Raw genomic sequence first — 20202 nt, forward strand, 5'->3', positions numbered from 1 at the left:
TAGGGGACCGCACCGCCACTTCCCAGCAAATTAGGGACACTGTTGCTCCTGGGGTATCGGCGAGGACCATTCGCAACCGTCTCCATGAAGCTGGGCTACGGTCCCGCACACCGTTAGGCCGTCTTCCGCTCACGCCCCAACATCGTGCAGCCCGCCTCCAGTGGTGTCGCGACAGGCGTGAATGGAGGAACGAATGGAGACGTGTCGTCTTCAGCGATGAGAGTCGCTTCTGCCTTGGTGCCAATGATGGTCGTATGCGTGTTTGGCGCCGTGCAGGTGAGCGCCACAATCAGGACTGCATACGACCGAGGCACACAGGGCCAACATCCGGCATCACGGTGTGGGGAGCGATCTCCTACACTGGCCGTACACCACTGGTGATCGTCGAGGGGACACTGAATAGTGCACGGTACATCCAAACCGTCATCGAACCCATCGTTCTACCATTCCTAGACCGGCAAGGGAACTTGCTGTTCCAACAGGACAATGCACGTCCGCATGTATCCCGTGCCACCCAACGTGCTCTAGAAGGTGTAAGTCAACTACCCTGGCCAGCAAGATCTCCGGATCTGTCCCCCATTGAGCATGTTTGGGACTGGATGAAGCGTCGTCTCACGCGGTCTGCACATCCAGCACGAACGCTGGTCCAACTGAGGCGCCAGGTGGAAATGGCATGGCAAGCCGTTCCACAGGACTACATCCAGCATCTCTACGATCGTCTCCATGGGAGAATAGCAGCCTGCATTGCTGCGAAAGGTGGATATACACTGTACTAGTGCCGACATTGTGCATGCTCTGTCGCCTGTGTCTATGTGCCTGTGGTTCTGTCAGTGTGATCATGTGATGTATCTGACCCCAGGAATGTGTCAATAAAGTTTCCCCTTCCTGGGACAATGAATTCACGGTGTTCTTATTTCAATTTCCAGGAGTGTACATAATTAAGTTTATACGGAAGCCTCTGGACGCTAGTTGTACTCGCACTTGTCCAGTTTTGTAGACGCTGTATTCTCTTTTCCCTATTTCAGTTAGTGTATGTTTATATTTCTTTCCTACTTTCAACAGTTGATTCAATAAAGCTTCAATTATCAACGGGTTTCTACTATATCTTATCTTTTTACCTATTCGTCCGCTGCTACCTTCACTATTTCATCTCTCAAAGCTGCATATTGGTGTTGTATTCTATACTTTCCCCCTGTTTCAACCAACCTTTGCCTACACTCCCTCTGAAACTATTAACAATACTGTGTATTTTAAGTTTATTTTAGTCCTATCACCTTAATGTTCTACCTTTTTACAGTTTATTCAGTTCTGCTGTGCAGTGTATACCCAATAAAAAACGGCCTGGGTATACACCTGCCCATGGACGCAACGGTTTCAAGGTCTCTTTTTGATATCTGTGTTACTATAACATAATCAGTCTGAATCCTTCCACTGTCTCCAGCTTTCCACGTACATCCATACAACATTCCTACATGGTTATTAAATCAACTGTTAGCAATAATTAAATTCTACGAGATGGTTTTTCTTTTATTTCTCTCCCCCAGCTTTCTTCTCCTATATTTCCTTATTTTCCTACTCCTTTTATCGGATTCCCCCTTACAGTTACATTTTCGCCTGTCTTACCCATCTGAATAATTTCTTTTATTGCTTCATGTTTACATTTTAATCTCTTCATCGTCTGCTGAGATGGTTGGCTTATAAACTTGTACTAATGCGGTGGACACTGGTTTCCTGTCTATCGTGGCTACGGTTATGCTTTCACTACGCCGTTCATAGCAGCTTACCAATATCCCTATTTTCCCGTTTTCTTACTTCTGTATTATCCCCATTTCCTTTTTATATTTATAACCCCGTTCTCACCTGACCATAAATCCTGTTCCCCTCTCCCAACTCTCTTGGGGGAGCTAACATTCCACGTTGCGACGCATAGAGTTACAATTTTGTCTTACTGTTGAAAATAGCCTGCTGAGTAGTCCCCGCATGGACCTCCAGAACATTTTACGCAAGATGAAGCAGTCATGGTTAAACCACACAGTAGAACTGCATGCCCTCTGGAAATATCACAGCTGTACTATCTTCTTGCATTCTGCCGTTCTCTGTACCAAAATAGCAAAATAATGTTTGCTGATATTAAGAGGCCACAACAGTCAATTATCCAGACTCTTGCCCATTACCTATTGAAAAGGTCACTACCTTTCTTCAGAAAGAAACCACAAGTTAGTCTTTCATCTCATCAGATACCCCTCCGTTGTGGTTTGAACTACGTTAAGAGAAATGATTAACCACGAAGGAGTTATCCGAAAGGGACGGAAATTGGTAGAGGAGATGTATGTGTACATGCAAACAAACGATTATAATTTCAGAGAAATTGGATAGTTTGTATGTGTACATACAAACAAACGATTATAATTTCAGAGAAATTGGATAGTTTAGTCAAGAGAAAAACTCCGTCCGAACAGGCGATGAAGGCCCAACGGTACTGACCGGCCGCCGTGCCATTATCCCCATTTCTTTTTATATTTATAACCCTATTCTCACCAAGGCGTCACTGGATGCGGATATGGAGGGGCGTGTGGTCAGCACACCGCTCTTGACCGTATATAAGTTTACGAAACCCGAGCCGCTACTTCTCAATCAAGTAGCAACTCAGTTTGTCTAACAAGGGCTGAGTGCACCCCACTTGCCAACAGCGCTCGGCAGACCGGATGGTCACCCATCCAAGTGCTAGCCCAGCCCGACAGCGCTTAACTTCGGTGATCTGACGGGAACCGGTGTTGCCACTGGGACAAGGCCGTTGGCTGGTCAAGAGAAAGAGCTTCATAAATTGAGCAAGTCAATAATGCGTTGGTCTACCTCTGGGCATTATGCAAGCAATTATTGTACTTGATATTGATTGACGGAGGTGTTGGATGTGAAGCCCCGTAGATGACACTCGAACAGATCGCGCTATGATAGGAAATGGCACCCCAGACCATCAATCCTTGTTGTCTGGCCATATAGGCGTGGCAGTCAGGTTGGTAACTGACCACTGTCTGGAGTGTCTCCAGACACGTCTTCTGCCTGGAATCTCATCCACTTAAGTAGAATTGTTTTCAGTTATGAGTCCCGCTTCGAACTGAGTCCCGATGTCCAGCGAATATATGTCTCGACACGCTCCAAACAGCAGTCGGATACCAACCTGATTATCGCCCGCCGTACGGCCCGACAACCGGGAGTTATGGTCTGGGGTCGCCTTTCATTTCATACCAGGATCCCTTCGGTTATCACCTGTGGTAGCTGCAGTACGTCGGTACGTCGACGATATTATACGCCTGATTTTGTTGCCCTTCGTAGCAAGCCATCTCGGGCTTACGTTTCAGCAAGAAAATATCCGTCCGCACACGGCGAGAGTTTCCACTGCTTGTCTTCATATTTGCCAAACTCTACCCTGGCCAGAAAGGTCGTCGGAACCCATCCCAATTGAAAGGTTTGGAGCATTATAGGCAGGGTCCGCAACCAGCTCGGGATTTTGATGATCTAAAACGTCATCGGGCAAAATTTGGCACAATACCCCTTAGAAAGGCACCCAAAGCTCTATCAATCAACGTCACGAATAGCTGTTTGCATAAGGCCCAGAGGTCGACCAAAGCGTTAATGATTTGCTCAGTTTGTGAAGCTCTCTTTCTTGATTAAATCATCCAGTTATTCTGAAGGTATAGTCGTTTGTCTGTGCATGTACATCACATTTACCGATTTCCGTTCCATTCGGATAATTCATCCATAATGTACGAAATGGAGAAGTATCGAAAAAAATGGAGAAGTATCGGAAAAACTGAATCAAGAAATAGATCCGCAGAATGCCCTAACCACAATTAGGGAAACGTTAGTGGACTATCTAATACGACAGTCAGCTTGGCCCTCGAAGGAGATGTAGAGCGTGTCTAATAAACTGTAGAGACAGTTCAAGATAAACGTAGCTTGTAAGCCTCCTTTGACTAGTCAAATGCTGTCTCTGTTTTCCTGTTTTGTGTTAAGCTTTTCGTCTGCGTGTCTTTATTGCTATGGTTTATGTTATCAAAAAGAAATATCAGAACTTAAGTAACAATGCGTTTGTTTATTTGCTGGTTTCCCTTATCCGATCAAAAGTATCCCGACAGACCTATGCGTAACTGACCGCTAGATATCATGAGAGGCGTCAAGCGACAGCTTAAAAGAATGCAAGGAATATTGCGTTGTCAGAAGAAAAGCAGTAACAGCAAAATGGGACGATTAGGAGATCTCAGTGACTTTAATTGTGTAGAATCACTGAATGTCACTGGTGTAACAAATCCATCAGGGTATTATAAGCACTTCTAAGACGCTCCATGTCGCCTGCTGGTGGTGTGATTGTGAATTGGAAACACAGAGGAAGAACCACAGTTAAGGCCAGACTTGACAGACCTCATGTACTGACAGGGACCGTGGACTAATGCAGAGGGTGGTTGTAACGATTCATAGGAAGTCAGTGGCCGAGTTGCAAAGCGCTACCAACAGTCCATCCAGCACAGCGAATGTGCGTAGGGAGTTAAACAGAATGCGGTAGAAAGGTCTAGCAGCTCCTCATAAGCCACACATTTCTGTGGTCAGTTCTAAGCGACGCTTAGGGTGAACGACATCACTGGACAATGAATGACTGGAAATCAGAGCTTTGGAATCATGCATGGTACATGGATTTCCTTAATCGTACCACACTTACACACCATATCTTAAATACCATAAAAGAGGAAGCGGGATGGAATCATGGTTGGTAGCCACAATTTATAATTAAGACAATTTACTGACATTACCCCTTTTAAGGAATTTGACAATTACAACCTGTGGACGAGCCACTTTGCAAATACAGTTAGAAACCCAACGTACTCGGTACTCAAATAAAGAGTCCCTTATTAAGGAAACAGAATTACTGACAAACTTCAGAAATTCGAACTCCCATATACACTCATGCTTATAAATTAAGAATAATTGCAGAATGTGTTGCCACACAACGTGGCACTACACAGAATTGGCGCTAACAGCGTAGGCACATAGGGAACACACACGCCACAGATCTGTAAGTCCACGGTATTGGTGATAAGTTGAGAGGACCGTCCCGAAACACATGTGCTACAAAACGCCACTGTTTCCTGCGCATGTACCCCAATATCAATATGGGATATGATCACCATGCCCACGTACACAGGCCGGACAATGGGTTGGAATACTCTGGATCAGGTGGTCGAGCAGCTGCTGGGGTATAGCTTCCCATTCTTGCACCAGTGCCTGTCGGAGATATTGAAGTATCGTAGGGATTTGAAAACGTGCAGCGATACGCCGACAGAGAGCATCCCAAACGTGCTCGATGGGGAACAGGCAGGCCACTCCATTCGCCTGATATCTTCTGTTTCAAGGTACTCCTCCACGATGGCAGCTCGTTGGGGCCGTGCTTTATCATCCATCAGGAGGAAGGTAGAACCCATTGCACCCCTGAGAAGGCGGACATACTGTTGCAAAGCGACGTCCCGATACACCTGACCTGTTACAGCTCCTCTGTCAAAGACATGCAGGGGTGTACGTACACCAATCATAATCCCACCTCACACCATCAAACCACGACCTCCATACATGTCCCTTTCAAGGACATTAAGGGTTTCGTATCTGGTTCCTGGTTCACGCCAGATGAGAACCGGTGAGAATCACTGTTCAGACTATACCTGGACTCGTCCGTGAACATAACCTGGGACCACTATTCCAGTGGCCATGTACTGTGTTCTTCACACCAGGCTCTACGGGCTCTCCTGTTACCAGGGGTCAGTCGAATGCACCTTGCACATCTCCGGACGAATAAAGCATGTCTGTTTAGTCGTCTGTAGACTATGTGTCTGCAGACAGCTGTTCCAGTGGTTGCGGTAAGGTCCCGAGTACCTGCAGTACTCCGTGGCCGTCTGCGGGCACTGATGGTGAGATATCGGTCTTCTTGTGGTGTTGCACGCTGTGGACGTCCCGTACTGAAGCGCCTGGACACGTCTCCTGTCTGCTGGAATCGTTGCCCTAATCCTGAGATCACACTTTGTGGCACACGGAGGGCCCGTGCTACGACCCGCTGCGTTTGATCAGCCTCCAGTCGCCCTAGTATTCTACCCCTCATAACGTAATCAATATGTGTTCTTTGAGCCATTTTCAACACACAGTCACTATTAGCACCTCTGAAAAAGTCTGCACACTTACCAGCTGCACCGTACTCTGACATGCACCAATATATCTCTGCGTATGCGGACTGTTGCCAGCTCCACCGTGCGACGACCGCAGGTCAAATGCACCGCATGGTCATACCCCGAGCTGATTTAAACCCACAAACTGCCCACTGGAGCGTTGTATCACCATGTATCATCACTATCCTTAATTTATGAGCATGAGTGTAGTACTTCGTTCAAAATACATGCAGTAAAGGAATTACCAGTAAAGGGTGAGTTAATGACACTTGAACACTAGTGCCAAGCTAAGATCCAATAACAGAACATGATAGAACCACTTAAATAAAAGCTACAGCAGAAACCTTGATATTTAAAAATAAATTTTCACGTGCTCAGACGTGTTAATAAAAAAATTACTAGAATGAGCTGCAAAAGGAACTCAGCGGGTGCTATGCAGCTTAAGGTTTAGCCATTTACCAGTCCCTAATGTTCAAGGAAACAGGTTCATGTACGAACAGGTTACATACAACATATATTTATAATCTGCCGCCACAACCCCCCTTGGCGGAAGGAAGATAAACACTAAACTTTGGAAGGCGATATGTGAACAACTCACGGTAGTAGCCAGGTTCTTAAACACTGCCATGCCTAGACCTCAGACGACATTTCACTCCCCGTCAATGTGCTGGCACAATCAAAAGTTTCTGCCCGAATGACAAAGACATTCCAATAACTGTGAAACATAGAAAAACTCGGCAGAACCTCTGACTCTATATATGGGTAAGCGTGTAAAGGAACGCGTTACAATACTGACAAATCGCAACTTTGACCTTGAGTATTTCACACATGGACAACTGTATTAATAAAGTGCAGGCTTTGAAAACGCCAACATAAAATCATTTGATTGCAAGAGACACAAAGCACTAATAAAACTTCTGAGAAAACTTTCAAATAAAGGCCACCATTTAACTAGGCCAACTGAACCCTTCACATCATCTTAAGTTTGACTATGAAAGTCTCACCACAATAATAAAGTTTAAATGGCTCTGAGTGCGTCGATCAACAAAACACAATTACGACCACTTACTCCATCCAGATCACATACACAATACGAGGGAGCGGGTTCCACAGCTTCACGGCTTCACTTCGAATTTTGTTCTCAGAGAAGTCACAGAACTTGTATCTCCAAGCTGCCCATGTCACCAAAAAGTCCAACCAATTTCACACCACAACATGTAACGGTCATCGCGCTCTTTCGAAGCCGTTCACACTCGTCTCCCAGCGAATGTCACTAGATCTCGAGGGTTACCCCTCGAAGGCTAACAACCAACTTGCTTCGCACACCAACCCGGAAGATAAGACACGCGAAAAGCAAAGATAGATTAGCTCAACCACAATCGATCTCAAAGATAGATGAACAAAATAACACTGGCGCCAGATCGCCACAGCTCAACGTACATGTCTTCAGTCAGCGTACTCAACGAAATCCCCGCGCCATATCACAGTAGCTAAAATACGCAAAACCAGGCGGTAAAACTTTATCACTAACCGCGTGATGCAAAGAGATGAAATGAATAGCACAAGATAGGAAACGATCGAGTACTGCAACAAACAATTAAAGACACTGTACAACGCTTAGAGGAAAAAAATCCTTGCACCAAAAACGAGTTGTGCGAGGTAAACGAAAGTTGCTAGGCGTGATTCTATATCAGCAAGACTATGCCTGTTCAACTTTCATGCCATTCGTATAAGAGCTGCACTAGTAGCGCCACTGTGAGGATGCAAATCGTTTTTTTTTTTAAATTATACGTTCTGTAACGGTCGCAAGCGTTAGTTACCTTTCAGACTGGACGTAGCGAGTTTATGTTACTCAGGAATGCCTTTAAGTTTGAATAAGGTTGTGTAATAGGATCATGAGAAGCTCGATGTTCCTTTCGCTAGATTGCAGAACGTCTTCGCCTGCATGTAGTCACTGTACATGTCCGCTGGCAGAGATGGTCACGGCGAGTTACGGTCGCAAGAAGACTGGTCTCCGGATGGCCACTTACCGCTGCCGATAGGGAAGATCGCCCTATTTGGCGTATAGCTGCGGCCCATCCTACTGCATCCGCAGCAGCAATTCGAGCAGCTATAGACACACCAGTGGCACATCGAACAGTTACAAATCGGTTACATCAAGTACAGCTCTGAGCCAGATGCCCTGCAGCGTGCATTCCACTGAACCACCGCCATTTGCGACTTCACTGGTATCGAGCGAGAGCTCATCGGGGGGGCCGTATTTTCAATGAAAGCCGGTTCTACCTCGGTGGCACAGATGATCGTGTGTTGGAGGAGGCCAGTTGAGGGCCTGCGTCCCACCTGTCTGCATTCTAGGACACACTCGACTTGTATCTCGAGATATAATGTGTGGTGCACTCTCGTGGTTGTCCCACGCACCGTAACTGCAAAATTGTAGGTCGTTCTGGTGATTCTACCTTTGTGCTCCCATTCATGAACAGCATTCCAGCGGGTGTTTTCTGACAGGATAACGCTTGTAAGAGGTCCATGACTAAGGAATTTGTCGCTAGCTCACTCGAGCAGATGAATTTCGATAGATTGCTCACGCGCTGCTTGCGATATGTAAGCTATAAGAGAATCTCAGACCAGAGAGCAGTGTTGGCTGCAGTACGAACTGTGTAGCAGTAGGAGTGAGATGTAGCTAGCATTCCGGTTGTGGGGCGGCGTTTTTGGATTGAAAAATAATCGTTTGCTGTATAAAAGCTTGAATGTTGAATCAGTTTCTGGCTTTTAGAATGTTGTTAATGCTGTCTTTCGCCGTTCTCAACACTGGCTCTCTATTTACTTTTTAGCCCCCAGAAAGTGATTTAACAAAACGTGAAGCCTGTAATTAGAGTTCCTAGTGCCCACTTCATCTGAGCAAATATTATAGCTGCAGCTTATAGCTCTGAGGAATTAGGAGATTGTCCAGGATTTCTAATCAAAAACGATTTTCCAAAATAGTTGAGTATATTCTCAAAGTCACAAATAAAAAACACAAGTATCCCTACAACCTAACTAACAGAGCAGTTCAGAGTCTAATGCGCTGATGCAACTATAAATGTCCGAATTAAATGTTAAAAAGAATGCTCGCCATAATTTGATGAGCATATTTCATCAAACGCCACGCTAAATATTTGGTAGAATGTCTGTCCCGCGACGGCACGTGAAAATACGACAATACGCAAACTGAAGCTAGATAATGAAAATCGTCCCAGAATTAACACTTCACTTGAAATGATTTCATGGTTCCGCATATCTCTAGTAACTTAATACGGCACCCGAGGCTGTTTGTAGCAGTGATACCGACGCGACGCGGCTCCCGACACAGATAGCGTGTTATTCAGCGTCTGGAGAGAACTGGGGCCTTGCTTCCTCGCACAGCGTTCTTATATATAAAGCCACGGTGCGGACGGCTAAGGGAACGCCTGATCAAATCGGCTCTCCCGACTAGCCGCTGGGCTAGTAACGCACCACTTCAAGTTACATAATAAATTATAGCTTCTTTTGCTGACGGCCGATGAAGCTCTTAATTTAACTGTGCATTCAGCACGCAGGTAAGTATTGATAATAAAATTTTGACGTGGCTACCTTAAATATTTTGGGCGAGAGAATTAATTTAATTGCCCTGCACGCAGTAGATCAGCTCTGAACTGGCCCTTTTGAGATCCGCTATCGCTATAATTTTATAGGTATTCAAAAGAAACTTTTCACATCTTCATAGTCATAGCGGACCTCCAACCTATTTAAATCTAAACATCCTAGCCTTATTTATTAGCCTACTTAATCTATCTTGCTTCCTTCAGTTTTGAGACGAAAACCAGAAAATCATGAATTACCACTAAAATCTTAATTTGTGAAATCCAAAGTAATGTTTTTATTAAATCATTATGAAAGATGAATCTAAATATAAATTTTGAAGTCTCTAGCTCTTTTCTGTTGCGCCAATGATTTTTACAGAAAAACGTCCAAATTTCGGAAATGGCTTAAGTTATCGAACTGATATTCAACACACACTAATTTAGTATTATTTCTGACAAGCCAGAAAAGTTTTAGGTTCTTTGCTTGATTTTTAAAGTATTGTGCAACATTTATGACGTCAGAGCGTGAGTAGGCTGCTTCCCTACATCACCCTCTACTTAAATTTTTTGTTTATGAATGTTAATGAATGAAAAAAAAATGTAATTACAAAAAGGGAAGCAAGAGTACAGTTTAACTCCCTATGAAAAATCAAAATTGAAATGTAAACATATAGACACATTAAAGAAAACCGATTACCTACATTAATTATTTAAATTGTGGGCATGTTCACTGCCTTTTAAACAATGTCATTACTCAAAATTTTAAGCAAAGTCAATGAAATGTTTTGGCATACATATTGCCTTAGACAAACAAACACATACGAATTGAAAAATTATGAAAATCTTAGATCCATTAAATACATTAAATACATTTTTACATACACAAATTCAAAGAAAATAACATGATACATAAACAGATGATTATCTCTTAGCAGTCTTTTCTAAACCTGAAAGAAAATTTTCACAAATGATTTTTACACACGTGGTTGTAGCCGCTTTGGCTGGCGTCCTACACTTCCATTCACAAGGGTAGAGGAGGGGAAGTTGCTATGGTGTGCGTCCACGTTCTCTCTAAATTACATGGGGAAAGGGGAGGGGTCACTGTGAGTTGGGTCCAAGTCACTCCACGCTTTCACGCAGCTACCAGGCTGCCATTACCTGGTTTGTCCTGTAGAACAAACAAAAAGAGTGCCTCAGACTCTGTTCACTTAATATCTAGGGGTGGGTCACAATGAAATGGGGATATATACATTTAATCCTTCAATATTTTGCTGGAACAAAGTTAACAGAACCTTTTCAATATTGCTTTCATGGTTACTTAATTGTCATAAAATCGGTAAACAAATGGCTCAAAACGCCTTTAGTCATGTACTAGAGAAAATTTATGCTCAAGGCATATAATCATAAATCCTATTTACTCTGAATTTATTATTTCTGGGCCGGAACACTGAACCAATGCTTGGTACATTCCTGACAAATCTGTATTTTATTCACTTAGCTGACTCATCTTTGATTACCTTATTCTTAGAGATAGTATGAGTACATTTGATTAGTGGTTGTTTTCTCAGCTTCTTTATACATGTGAGTAACTTTTGGTAAGAGTACAGTTCTCAGTGTTCAAAACACACTACGTTTAATTGACTACCAAATCCACTTATTGGTCCTCTGCTGCTGTGTCAGTTCCACCTCTGCAATTAGTTACTTACTTAGAAGTGTATTTATGCTGAGCTAAAATAATGTTTCACGTCTGCCATTAGGTTACTTATTTACTTTGCTAGTGTATGAACTTAAGTAATACACACTCTATTAAAATTTAAGGCATAGGACAGCACATTTATTTCATATCCTTAGCGTATTGCAGCTGATCAGTTTGCTCACGTGGCAATCCATTTCCACTCGATCGGACGCTGAAACCACAGGTAGTCTCTCTCAGACCTGCCACTAAAGTGCATCAAGTAATTATAGACGTGCGTAACGTTAATTTCCTTAAACCTATAGGACACCATGAGCTGCTCTGTCTCATCTAACATAAGGGTACCTATGGTCGCATTCACTCCTCCAACTCATAACCTCAATACGTGTAGGTGTATCCTGTCACACACTACACCCAAAATAATGGCCAGCTCCAACTTTATAAATACTTCAGGGACGTGTCCTTCACGTCTCAACCACAAACACTGCTCAATTCTATTACACTGCTATTCCTTGCTACATAAGGTGAGTTTATTCTTACAAATTATCTGCATATTTTTCATAACACTAAGCAATCTCTTTCTTACTATTTATTAGTTAGCTCTAATGCATACACTAGGTTTCACTACCACTTCAGATCCTGCTGGTACATGAATTCGTATATCTTTTTTTTAATATTATTGTGGGACCATTTCCAATAAAACAACACTTTGTACTTACTATATTACCAGGGTTCTATACATAATTGTTACTCAAATACATTTTTCTTCTTAATTACGTCATACTTCTCTATTGTTTGTCACTATTAGGTTTGTCACATTAGGTATTTTTCTTCACTTATCGGTGGATAGAATGGTTACATAACTCATGGCTTGATAGCCATGAGGGAAAATTTTTGTGTTGGAAAGAAGAGGTCGAAATTTTTGTGGATAGGAAAGATGAAGAATGAGTGAGACCTGAAATGGGAAAGAAGATCTCACACAGCTGGGACTGCACAGCTGCCACACTGTGTAGAGGTTACAGAACAACCTCCTCCCTACAGAATTCATTAGCTGCCTATGAACACGCCACGTCGATCTGAGAATACTTTATGATACCTTTTTAGAACCCGTATCAGTTCTTCCTTCTGATTGGCGGAAATTTTATCGATTTCTTGCAATTCAGCTTCTATTTTGTCCAAAATAATTGCTTCTTGTTCTTCTGTGTTTAGCTTACTTGTACTAAGATTAACATCCTCGTCCCAGTACCTCCTATTTTTCAGAACTCGTATAGGCAACTCCCAAGTTTCATCATCAGTTACTTCATGTTTATCACTAAAAGGTACTATAATTACTCCGGTTATTGGCAAGACCATTTTTAACTGGCTTCTTTCAAAGTCAACAACACTCTGATATTTTGACAAGAAATCTATGCCAATTAAAACCTCAATACTGAGATTGTTTACAATTAAACATGGATGATCAATTAAATTACCATTTATGTTAAAGGGCAGCAAAGCTTCTTGCTTTACTGTTTTTGACACCTTGCCAGTAGCACCAATTATTCTTAGTCCTGATACCCTCATTACTGTAAGCTTGTCTTTACCAGGTAACGCATCAAAGAAGGACTGAGATATCGCACTCACCTCACTTCCACTGTCAAAGAGACAACGGACATTGATACCCAACATATTCACTATTATTATAGGGTGGCTTATTCTAGGTTGTACATGTGGATCCTCAAATTCATCTAATAGCTCCTTTTGGATTTTTCTCCAACTAAAGTGATCAACATCTGTCTTCATTACATTTAGGTCACAGTGTGTAGGGGTTTCCTGAATTACATTTTCAGCTGCCTTTTCCAGTCGGTCTATTAATTTTAAATCGAAACACCGCACGACTTCATTACATTTAGTTTGCTGAACATAACCCAAATTACTGTAGTCTGAGCGATTCTGCGCCTCCAGACCGGGCATAACATTAGTTACAGCTAAACCACTTTCACCATTATCGTCTGTTTCCTTCTCAAGTGACAACTGGTCACAACTACCGGGTTCATCGACCCCCAACAGCCTACCCTCTACATTCTCACTTACCTCCAGTCCTAAATCTATTAGTACATTATCAACATCCTGCACAGGCACTTTAGATAAGAGCACATCATCTTCATCGTAAATATAAGCATGAATTTCTTCTGCTTCTTCACCTGACAATTCAATATTTTGTAGCTCTTCCCTATCGTTACATAGCTGCGCCTTCTCTTTCTCTTCCCACTTAGAAAGCGTCTCTAACACGGTATCTGTCAAATATTGTGAGTGATCTAATATTTCTGTTGTATCCTTAGGTGCTACCGACTCTTCATCCACATGTTCAGTTTGAGTATTCTGATCTGTCTTACCAATTCCCTTAACTACTGGCTTAGGAAAAGTAACCGCCTGGTGAGCGCCAGTGTCCTCATAGACGGGAACTAGTTTTCCTGCCTCGGCCTACTGCTGTTTCCTTTAGTTTCATTATAGTTAGCTGGCATAGCATTGCTTTCCGCGCTGTTGTTTACCTGCATAATTCTGTTTGGAACAACATTACTGTCATTTGGATGCCATTGTTGGTTCTGATAATTATTTCCCCAATTCCTACCTCTCTTAGGATGGCGAACACCTACTGTTCTGATGTTTACATTGCCATTTTGCTCGTTCCTAAAATTACTATCATTGTTATTGGCATTTCTGTTATTACGTGCTTGCTCCTCATTGGCAGCAACACGTTCTACACGTTCCAGATATTCAATGAAACGATCCAGATCATCTCTAGGGGCAGATATAATTCTAGTTTGCCAATACCATGGCAGTTTGGCTTCAAGACCTAGTATAATCATTTCCGGTTTTAGCTTTTCCGCCAAATGTGACAAACGTGAGATCCATGACCTAGCAAACTCTTTAATTGATTCCTTGCCTGCATTGAAGCGTTTTCCACTCCAAAATTCTCTCAACACTTCATTTTGCTTATTGCTAGACCAATACTCATTAATAAAAGCTGTTTTAAATTCCGCTAATGTTTTACACTTTAACATAACATCAGCTGACCAACGCATGGCGTCACCTGCTAAATGGCTTCTAATAAATGAGATTTTCTCTCGTTCAGACCAAGTTGGTGGAATCACATCTTCAAAATCGTTCCAGAAATCTAGCGGATGGATATTTTTGTCTGGATCGAACCGCAAGAACTGCCGACACCCGATAAAAGCGGCGTTTGCAGCTACAACTTGTTGTATACTACCATTACCAGAAGTTACTGAAGCTACTTAACTCTCAATGTTAGCAATGTTAGTACTGATATTTTCTACTCTCAATTCAACATTATCTACTCTTTGCACAATATGAGTAGTATCAGTTTTGATTGCATTTACTTCTGCTTGACATATGTTTACCTTTATATTAACATCTTTAAATCTATCTGAGCACAGTTCAGATTCCGCCTCGATCTTTTCTGTCAACTTGTGCTCCAGCTTCGCATCTTCCATTTGGAAGTCTTTGCGAACCTCAGCAACTTCGGATTTAACTGTTTTATACATTTCAGAAAACTGTTGAGCAACCTTTTTCTTAATATCCTCATGATTGTAATCAATTTTACAATTCAAACTGTCTAGATCCTCTTTCAACTTATTGCAACCAGCCTTGAAGGTATCGTCCATTACCTCCAATCGTTTATTAAAATTGGTTTGGCTGGCCACAATTTCAAACTTTAATTCAGCATTACTGCTTTTGACCTGTTCACTTATTTCAAACTTTAATTCAGCATTACTGGCAGCTATTGCTTGTAATATAACATTTAAATCAACAGCCCCAGCATCTTTGGGTTGCTCACTAGCTGACTTTTTATCACACTCAGGTGACGAAAAACTAGCTCCAACACCAGAATCATCAAAACTAAATGAAACTTCTGATTGATTAGTCATATCTAACTTCTCCTGTTTAAACTCTACCATCTCTGATGGTTGTTTCATTTTTAATTCATCAGAGAAACTATCATCCAATAAATTTACAATTTCTACTTTCTGCTTTACTACAGGGGTCTCTATTATTGAATCATTGCCCCTTCGCACACTACTGTCAGGAGACAATACTTCATATTTCACCTTAACATCACTACTTTCATGCATGTTTATACTTGAAACGTTGTCTGAATTTACAGTTCCCTCAACAGACATAGGTTCTAATTTAAGTTTAAACTCAGTTTCTTTTGGCGGTTCCATCGCCGACAGTCTTTTAGTGCAGGTTAGTAAAATTTTTAACAGCATTTCACTTAACTTAGTTCCTTCTACACGACGTATGGCGTTGCCGGCGCGGCGTACCAGGATTACTGATGCGACGTGGCACGTTGAACTGTAGACGGCACTCCGACGGCTGTTGTGTGTTTGTGTGGCCCGTAACCACAGGCGCGGCTCCGGCTGCTGCGGCTGACGACTGCGGTGCAGCGAAACTGGCTACTAGCGATGCCGGCAGCACCGCTAGACTCAGTGCCAGCTCCGTGAATCCAGATGCGTTGTTAATCCAATTGCGTCGTCCACATGCACACGTAACACTTTCACTGTTCTATTACTCAGCTGCATGTCGCATTCCACTCGCGAATCCGAATTGTTAAAAATCACTTTCACTTAGTTTATTTCCCGGCCGATGCACCATATGTGGGGCGGCGTTTTTGGATTGAAAAATAATCGTTTGCTGTATAAAAGCTTGAATGTTGAATCAGTTTCTGGCTTTTAGAATGTTGTTAATGCTGTCTTTCGCCGTTCTCAACACTGGCTCTCTATTTACTTTTTAGCCCCCAGAAAGTGATTTAACAAAACGTGAAGCCTGTAATTAGAGTTCCTAGTGCGCACTTCATCTGAGAATAATATTATAGCTGCAGCTTATAGCTCTGAGGAATTAGGAGATTGTCCAGGATTTCTAATCAAAAACGATTTTCCAAAATAGTTGAGTATATTCTCAAAGTCACAAATAAAAAACACAAGTATCCCTACAACCTAACTAACAGAGCAGTTCAGAGTCTAATGCGCTGATGCAACTATAAATGTCCGAATTAAATGTTAAAAAGAATGCTCGCCATAATTTGATGAGCATATTTCATCAAACGCCACGCTAAATATTTGGTAGAATGTCTGTCCCACGACGGTACGTGAAAATACGACAATACGCAAACTGAAGCTAGATAATGAAAATCGTCCCAGAATTAACACTTCACTTGAAATGATTTCATGGTTCCGCGTATCTAGTAACTTAATACGGCACCCGAGGCTGTTTGTAGCAGTGATACTGACGCGACGCGGCTCCCGACACAGATAGCGTGTTATTCAGCATCTGGAGAGAACTGGGGCCTTGCTTCCTCGCGCAGCGTTCTTATATATAAAGCCACGGTGCGGACGGCTAAGGGAACGCCTGATCAAATCGGCTCTCCCGACTAGCCGCTGGGCTAGTAACGCACCACTTCAAGTTACATAATAAATTATAGCTTCTTTTGCTGACGGCCGATGAAGCTCTTAATTTAACTGTGCATTCAGCACGCAGGTAAGTATTGATAATAAAATTTTGACGTGGCTACCTTAAATATTTTGGGCGAGAGAATTAATTTAATTGCCCTGCACGCAGTAGATCAGCTCTGAACTGGCCCTTTTGAGATCCGCTATCGCTATAGTTTTATAGGTATTCAAAAGAAACTTTTCACATCTTCATAGTCATAGCGGACCTCCAACCTATTTAAATCTAAACATCCTAGCCTTATTTATTAGCCTACTTAATCTATCTTGCTTCCTTCAGTTTTGAGACGAAAACCAGAAAATCATGAATTACCACTAAAATCTTAATTTGTGAAATCCAAAGTAATGTTTTTATTAAATCATTATGAAAGATGAATCTAAATATAAATTTTGAAGTCTCTAGCTCTTTTCTGTTGCGCCAATGATTTTTACAGAAAAACGTCCAAATTTCGGAAATGGCTTAAGTTATCGAACTGATATTCAACACACACTAATTTAGTATTATTTCTGACATGCCAGAAAAGTTTTAGGTTCTTTGCTTGATTTTTAAAGTATTGCGCAACATTTATGACGTCAGAGCTAGTTACAGCAGACTGGCTGGCACACAATGGAAACTGATGTGAATTTACTACAGCGTGAGTAGGCTGCTTCCCTACACGGTGTATGGAGTTGGCTGGGCCGGTCGTGGGGAGCGATGGCGGTGTCTGAGCGATGTAGTATAAGGTAAAAGCATTCTCGCACATATATACTATTGTTATATGAAGTCCCAAGTAAACGTTTTTAAAAAGATCTCTTAATAATAATATTTCTTATAAAAATTAACTTTTGTCAATCATTCATCTCAATCTAAAGAATTTACTAATTTATCCAATCCATGGTCATCCCAGTTATTGTAAAGAAAAATCAGTTGTTTCTTTTTATATATGACAAATCTGTCGGCTAGCACTGCACTGGGCTGTGCCAGAAAAATTTCTTATAGGAGCAGATATATACGTGTTATCCGGCGAACTTACTGAGGTACGAATTTTCAATTTAGTCAGTATATGATCTTTCAGGGCCATGACGCAGCACTGCTGACGTTCAAATTTACCAGTTTAGATTCACAGTGAGTCAATTATTGAAAGGTTGTATATGAGTCAGATTTTTTATTGGTAGAGTAGTCACGTTATTATTGCAAGGTTACGGAATAATGAACTGTTGGGTGGTTACACTGACTGTGAATTATATAATTATATATAATTTTATTTGTTGGCAGGTTACACGCTCGTCCACATAACGCTGTCGTAGCTCAGTTTGTCTAGAGAGTGTCGACATGATGCGTTAGACTGCTCCAATCGAGTACAAATTGACGTTATCGGACGACAATTCCATCGTCATCCACAACTCACATTAAGCGCCCCTGTATTAGCCGACCAAATTCAACAAGCATGGAACCCTAGCCTGCAACCTGCACCACGCAAGTAACGAGCAGCCATTAGTGGCTCGTCATCACAGTTTTCTTTATCTTATATATCTTTGTGACTAATGCCCTTTCGGCATATTTATTATTTTATAAATGACATATAAGTACTGCCAGTCTTTCACGACGATTCCGTACTTGTACTCTACCATACCATTTTAGTCGTAATTCTGTGACCATGTTACAGAATATAGACCATTATTTGATTTAAATTCACTCCTAGCAGTGTCGAAATTAGGATAATTTGTCAAAAATAGTGACCGAGGGCTGATTTTCTTTCAATTGTAACTATTCGCGGTCTCTGAACGCGCAACCATGTAGAAGATTTTACTGAAATATGTTACGTAGACAAGTGTATTCCAGAAATTACTTTACTATAGATCCTACGTTAATTATTTCCCGGTGTTGAGATCTTTTTTCCGTCAGTGTATTTAGCCACAAAAATTCAAAATACATTATATTAGAAAAATATTCGGCGCGTATTTCTTCTTTAATGACCTTACGGGGAAAGTTATTTAACACTATAATTTGTATCTTTGTCGTCCAAGGTACACTGCACAATAGTTGACCATCCCGGCAGAGAAGTGAGAGAGTGACTTTTGTGAAGGGTGTCCTGGCTACTGAGAGACGATACCTTTTGAGGGGGAGCAGCCGACTGCTTCCACCCCGCCGCCAGCCCACCACGCCGTCCTAACGAGGGTCTCGTTACATTACGTTAGGCTACAGCACGGCACGGCAGGGCGCAGCGTGCGAGCCCTGGCCAGGCCAGGAATTTCATTAGCCGCAGCGGTAAGGTGACTCGTAATGGTCGTAGCGCCGGCCTTTCTCGGGCGTCGCATCGCGTCTTGTTTCTCCGCCCTTGTTTCTTTACTCTGCGCAGGGAGTCCAGTAAGTAGGATCCCTCAGCTCTCTGCTGTCCTCTGGCTGAGGACTGAATCGCCAAAGGCGGAGGAGGAACTAACGGCGGACAGACGCAGGTTCACGTTTCGGTTTTGGGACAGAGCCACAATTTGTTACCGTGTCTCACAATCTCCTTCCCCTTCCTGTTGTAATGGTGCCTGAATTACGTAACCATTACGGCACCTCACCTCAACCTCTCGATACCAGCAATATTCCACTGTGTTTCTGTAAAATAGTTAACATATTTCTGTGACAACATTCAGATTTGATTTCATTAATGTAGAGGTACTTCGATACGACTATATGTATATATTGCAATGATATTATTCTTATGTGTATTCTTTCTTTTGTCACTATGACCTTTGACGTACTTGTAACTCTCATTTTTGGGCGCGTAAGCGGTTATTAGAGAGTCGAGATTTGGTCGTCATGTTAAAAAGACGCAAATTGTAGTCAGTTTATGAAATGTGAACTTTAACAGTGAGGAAGATATTTTTAAGTATGTTTTGTATTGTGAAGTGATGTTTTGGAACGAGTTACGTGATATTGCAACAAAAGTAATAAAAAAGAAGTGTAACTTAAATTCGGAGTGTTAATTACTTTTTTACATCACCATTGTCCTAACTTACAAAAGTTTAATCTTCAAGAATGGTTTATGAAACACATCTATAAAACTTTTGAATATCGCAGAATAACACCTAGGCCTCTTTGCATCCGAGCTTGGAACCATCACTACCTAGATTTTCGACGATTGAGCCATGAGTTCACAACGAGAGCAGCGTGGGAAACACGAAAAGATGAGTGCCTAGTTTCTCCATTATTTCCAGAAATGACTTTA

General features: G+C 42.0%; 1 pseudogene; it reads right to left on the minus strand.

Annotated features, from left to right (window-relative positions):
• Positions 1 to 2681: 2681 nt before the first annotated feature.
• On the minus strand, positions 2682 to 2799 carry LOC126261024 (5S ribosomal RNA; annotated as a pseudogene).
• Between the last annotated feature and the right edge of the window lie 17403 nt (positions 2800 to 20202).

Source organism: Schistocerca nitens, chromosome 5, assembly GCF_023898315.1.
Source record: "Schistocerca nitens isolate TAMUIC-IGC-003100 chromosome 5, iqSchNite1.1, whole genome shotgun sequence".
Taxonomy (NCBI): Eukaryota; Metazoa; Arthropoda; class Insecta; order Orthoptera; family Acrididae; genus Schistocerca; species Schistocerca nitens.